We start from the raw sequence: 6,108 nt of genomic DNA on the forward strand, positions 1-6,108 counted from the left end.
CATTACATACTCCATGACGGGTTTCACTTCCTATTTGTGGTTGAAAGAGAAGAGTTCAAAGACAGAAAATCTCTGCAAAATTACACAGCATAATATATATACCTATACTAGACATGAGGGTATATATATTTAATTGATCTCTGGAAATCTCTGGAAAGAGACGAGTTCGAAGACAGAAAATCCCTGGAAAACACCCCTGCATGACATGAGAAAGAGACACTTCACCATTTTACTTATTTAATTGATCGATTGAATTTTGGGCCCCCTTGTACCTAAATACAAGGGTACAGACCTAAATACAACCTAAAACCGTGATCACTTTTCCTCTCAAATTAAGACTCGCATCTGCTGGCCTTTTAATTGCAGTGATCCTACCAAAGAACGCATGCATGGGCCATGTGAGACTGATAATTACAAAGGTGGTGTGGTGGTGTACAACTCTAGTCCATGCATGGGATTAGGTCACTCTTTCTTCCTTCACGACAATGGAATTGATTTTATGGCACTTACCAAGGTTTGGTAATTGAGATTTTCGTATTATTGGAAGTATGACAATGACTTATAGCGTAGATATTTCTATGCATCTCTCTTGTATAAGAAAGGCATCCATGCCTTTCTTGAAAATGTTGGATTGTTTATTTTTAAAAGTAATTTGGAAAATCGTTTGTTTTAGCTCTTGTCACATCTTTGAAATGATGGGCAACCAATAGTTAGGAGCTTCACAAAAGAAAATCCTTGGCATATCTTAAGTTCTTAAATGAAACAACAAACACTACAATGTTCTCTAAACACATCTTAATTAATTTGAAGGGTTTTGGCCTTTCAAATATTATTTAATTTCTCCCCCAACAATTTATCCACATTAAATTTACATTCAAACAGGACTGGCTTGGTGGGAAACATTTTTTTGACACATGAACGCCCAATAAATTGCTGAGTTTGTTGAAAGAATTAGCATTTTTCATGGTTTAACTGTTTGAATGACTGGGCACTATTCCACATGTTGTTGTGATTCGGTTATTCCTATGTTCGTACTATCTTATTTCTCTATGGTGGGAATGTGGTAAACCAGCTAGTTATTCTCTTGTGAAAAACAAGAATGATAATAGGGATATAAAAATAAGATGATGAAAACAGAAAATATCAATGATTTACATGATTTAGCCTAAAACTTATATTTATAGGTGAAAGGAAAGAAGAACTTCCATTATTATTAAAAGATATGACAACTCTTGAGTTCCTCTAATCCCAAAAAAGAGACTTTCTCTCGGCCAAAATTTCTTTCTATATATATTCCTAATTTCATAGTAATATTTCATATAGAAAACTAATTATATAACTATCAAAAGTATTTATTTCTAAAAGAATATATCACTATATGATATTTCCTTTATGACAATAGGAAACTCCCTTACATGAATGTATCCTATAAAGAAAATATCGAAAACTTATCAATTGACTCAAATTAGAATTTGAGACATTTTTCTATATTGTTCACATTGCCTCAAATTCGTAAGCTTTGAATAAACTCGGAAGTCTTACGTTACTTCACTTTCACAGTACCCCTAAGGGACCTTGAAATCTATCAACACCCATTGAGTTTAAGCAATGTCTGAACTTAATTAAATGTAGAAAGGAGTATAGTCATATCATATTTGATGGATTATCCATTGTAAGAATCTTTTTCACTATAGTAACACCCTATGCAATCCCATCCTTGATAAAATGCAATCTAACATCAATATATTTGGTCTTCTTATGAAACATCTAATTTTTAGTTCAATATACGACATTTTGGGTATCACAACACCCAATAGAAAACTCTTGTTGTAAGTCTAAATTGTCAACTAAACCCTTGAGCCAAACATGAAATCATCACTTCCAAGAAGGAAAATATCCCCATTATAGAAGGAGAGTCATTAAAAGACTTTCAAAACATAAGTCATGTTAAACAAAATCCTGGCTTACATAAATGGATTTAAATTGAATCTTGTCATACTAAAGACTCTAAATTGATTTGATGAAATAATAAGGTTGATGAATTAAGGATGCCAGGTACCTAAGGTGTGTGGTTGTTTTTAACTATGGAATTGATCTATCAGTTATTTTACGTGTCATATTCCTTGCTAACTTAACTAAATTAATTTGATTCATTATATAATATTATGAAAACAATTTACTATTATATGGAATTGATATTTTCCTCTCTTATTTTCCATAATAAGCTAGCTAGTAGCCTTATCAGGCCTACCCTTTTATATCGATTTACAACACCTTACCGCTATCCCATTGGCAACTACAACTTGATGCATATGTGTGCAGATGTTACATGATGATGATTAAATTTTAATCATTACAAATTAATTAACTCATGTAGATTCTCATTAAGGATGATCATCTCCATTGCACTAGAGTTGAGTTTGGCAAAAATTCTAAGAAATGATAAAAGTAATAATAGATATTTTGAAATTATTTTATCGAAGAAAATAATAATCTGTAGACAACACAATCTTTCCACAAGGCTTGCAAGTTATGACAACATCAAAATAGGAAACACGTCTAGCAATGGGCAATGACTGATGCCAAGGACACAGAAGACTTCGCTCTCAGTCACCAAAGTCTTTCCATCACAAGCCAAAGTGGGATCTACGCATAGAGATCTCTTTGGTAGCTGCCTAGTCACCTATAAATCCACCACTCCTTCTCATCCCCTCTACAATCCATCCCCATTTTTCCGTTTCACTCTATCTCTCTTAGCTGAAAACCATGGGTGGTGGAGGAGACTTCACTGTAATTATGACCAGGAAAGAGGTTATGGAAGCCCCTATGTAACCTTGATTTGATTTTTCCTCCTGTAGATGTGAGTGTGTTTTTCTGTTACAAAAAACCCCATCAGAGTGTTAACGGAGGTGATGACTTACCTTTGAGTCCATGGTTGGGGTTATGAAGAAAGCCATGGTCTAAGCACTGGTCCCCTACCATGGTTTTGCAGGGGAAGTTGTGCGTAACTCAGTGGGTGAGCCTGAACTTCTATGCAATAACCCAGGGGTAGATTTCATGGAGGCTTATGCAAATGCAAAACTACAAGACCTCAGCTTGTATAACCCTAACAACAGCATTGAAGGCAAGCTTGTCCCTAAGAAGCAGTGTGGTGCCCTCTGTGTGCAGGTTGTTCTCTCTCTCTCTCTCTCTCTCTCTCTGACACATCATATATTGTCGTGGCATTATTACTCTATGTGATAAAACAAATGAAGGAAAATGACAGGTGATTGAGCTCAAATGTGGTGGAGTCGTGGTGGGCTATACATTCCATCATCAGATAGCGGACGCATATTCTGCTAGTATGTTCCTAGTTAATTTCATGGGCTGAGATGACCCAGTGCAAGCCATTATCTGTGGTTCCATCTTTCCGGCGCTCTCTCCTCAACATCAGACGTCCGGGCTCCTATGATCCCCCCTTGATGACATGTACGTCCCTATATCAGCCTTTTTTGTGTGGAGAAATTGTTCTTGTGCTAGAAAGATGAATTTTTGTTGCTAACACATAATAAAGTTTAAAGGATTGTGTATGATAATGGTAAAGCCCTAAGCTATATTTGCTTCCTAGAAAATTTGATAGAAAATGCAAAGTAAATAAAATAGAAAGAAATTAAAAAAAATAAAAAATAAAATAAACAACATATTTAAAGTTAAAAATAAGTAAATAAAACAAAAGTCGATTAATTTCATGTTTCAAATTCAATAAATTTAAAATTTGCCTTAATTGGGTGAAGCTCTAGAAGACATGATAACCTTAACGAAGAACTGACAAGAAGAGTTTGTGAGGCTATGCCAGCTTTAAGGGTCATCATTGTCCTGACAAGGAAATGACCAAAGACTGAAAAAATCTGAATCAGGATTACACTAATCATTCAGACAGCAACAAGGGTCCAAGAATAATGCCATCTTACCTCCGAAAAGGGAAAGGTGTTGAAATTATGGGTTGTTCATATAATTCTAAATAACCATTTAAACATCGATCAGTATTAAATTGGTTGTTTCTGTTTCTGTTTTTCCTATGATATGCTAATATCTGAGTTGGAAATTTGTTATAAGCTAGTTACAAGTTACAACCCATCACCATGCTCCTGATATATAGCTTTCTTGTTTTTAAAAATTTGAGAAAGTTCTTCTTGCAGTCCTTTTTATTTATATATATATATAAGAGTTATTCTCTACTCCGCTATCTTTGTTTCTTCCCTTTTTTCTCTTTTCTCTTATCTAATGGCTTGAGGAGGCAACCAAAATGTCAACAATGACAGTTGTCAGTTTGTGCATTCATCAAATATGTCATTAATGGAAGATTATGGAAGTCCTTTTTATCTACACAATTGTGACTATCTAGGTCTAGTTTTGGTTTCATACCATTTAATTGGATCTAATTACAACACTTGGAGTCGTTCGATGTTCATGGCTCTTACTATAAAGAACAAAGTCGGTTTCGTTGATGGAAGTATCACTCGACCAATCTATGAACATCTTCTCTTCAACGTTTGGACTCGTTGCAATAGCATGGTAATTTCATGAATTCTTAATGTTATGTCTAGAGAAATAAGAGATAGTCTATTATACATAGACAATGTGCTTTTGAAACCTGGATGTTTATCTTTGTGATCATTTTCACCAAAGCAATGGTCCTCAAATTTTCCAAATCAAAAAGCAGCTTATTGCCCTTAACCAAGGATCTCTTGATGTCATAGCTACTTCACCAAATTGAAAATTCTTTGGGATGAATTCAAAGAATGTCAACCTGTGCCTATTTTCTATTGTGGAAGAATAAAATTGTGGATAGATTTTCAATAATAGAAGTATGCTTTGAAATTCCTCATGGGGTTCACTGAGTCCTATGCTCAAACCTGTGCTCAAATTTTGATGATGACTCCTTTGCCTTTTGTGTCAAAAGTCTTTTCTTTGGTTATTCAAGAAGAAACAAGCAGCTAATCATGTGTTTCATGAACATACTAAATACATTAAGATTGACAGTCATGCATCTAGTGAGAGAGAAAGTACAAGTTGTTCACCTGAAGATCCTACATGTCTCTTCACAATATCAGATTGCAACCTTGCTAACTAAACCTCTCCATCTAAATCATTTGGCTTATCTTCTTAACAAGATGAGAATTCATAACATTCATTCTCCATCTTAAGGGAGAGTATTAAACTAATTGTTTATGTTTATGTTTTTATCTATCCCTCATTTTTTTGTACCAATTTTTTATGTAGTAGATTTTCTTCTCCTCTATCGGTGGTTTTTCCAATCTAAGGTTTTCCACTTAAATTTGTGTGTTCTCATTCTTTTTTTTTTTTCTTATTGCCTATCCCTGTTATTTTGTAACACTCGATGAATAAGTATGTGTGTATTATTTTATGATGCCAATTCTTCTATTGAATTGACTGATGCATGTGCTCATTTGTTATTTACAAAAGAATTAATTCTGCCACAAGAAAAATTTAATATAGAAAATAATTGGTAAAGGAGAAACTAGATTATTTCGAAGGCCAAGACCCTCCAAAAATATTTAGACAAAACTCCAATCATATAAAAATGAATTCACATGGACCATCAAGACCCACCAAATTGATTCCCTGTGAGATTATATATTGGCATTGGAACATGGGTTTGATAAGTTTTTACCTAACCTTTGCCTTTTGAACTTTTAAAATCCTCACTCAACAAATCTTTTTCTTGATAAGTTTCAACTACTTTTCCTTTGTCAAAAGTAGTGGTCAACCAATTTAAAAAAATTCTCTCTGTTGGAGCATGAGTTCTATAATATTCAAACCATGCACCTTTTAATTATTTTAAAAAGTTGTGCATTGTTTTTTCTTTAAATTAATCCCACAATTAATCATTATTTATGTTGTTGGAGTATTCCATATAAGGACTTGAGAGAAAATGACGAGCTATGAGATTAAAATCGGCGACCCACCAAAAACTAGGGCTTTTAAATTGGACTTCTTTCTAAAGAAATATTTGACATTAAGATGTTTTTATCCATATAAAACATTTTGAATTAATCAAATAATAAAAAAAGACAAACAATTTGTTTTCATAGAAAGGCTAAAACA

The 6,108-nt window shown here is 33.7% G+C and overlaps 1 long non-coding RNA gene across 1 annotated transcript; it reads left to right on the top strand.

Annotated features, from left to right (window-relative positions):
• The first annotated feature begins 2,563 nt into the window (after positions 1–2,563).
• LOC109123097 (uncharacterized) lies at positions 2,564–3,575 on the top strand. The gene is made up of 2 exons (XR_002030756.2): positions 2,564–3,168; positions 3,266–3,575. It is a non-coding gene; the product is annotated as an uncharacterized LOC109123097 (long non-coding RNA).
• Positions 3,576–6,108: the final 2,533 nt, after the last annotated feature.

This window comes from Vitis vinifera, chromosome 9 (assembly GCF_030704535.1).
Source record: "Vitis vinifera cultivar Pinot Noir 40024 chromosome 9, ASM3070453v1".
NCBI classification, from domain to species: Eukaryota; Viridiplantae; Streptophyta; class Magnoliopsida; order Vitales; family Vitaceae; genus Vitis; species Vitis vinifera.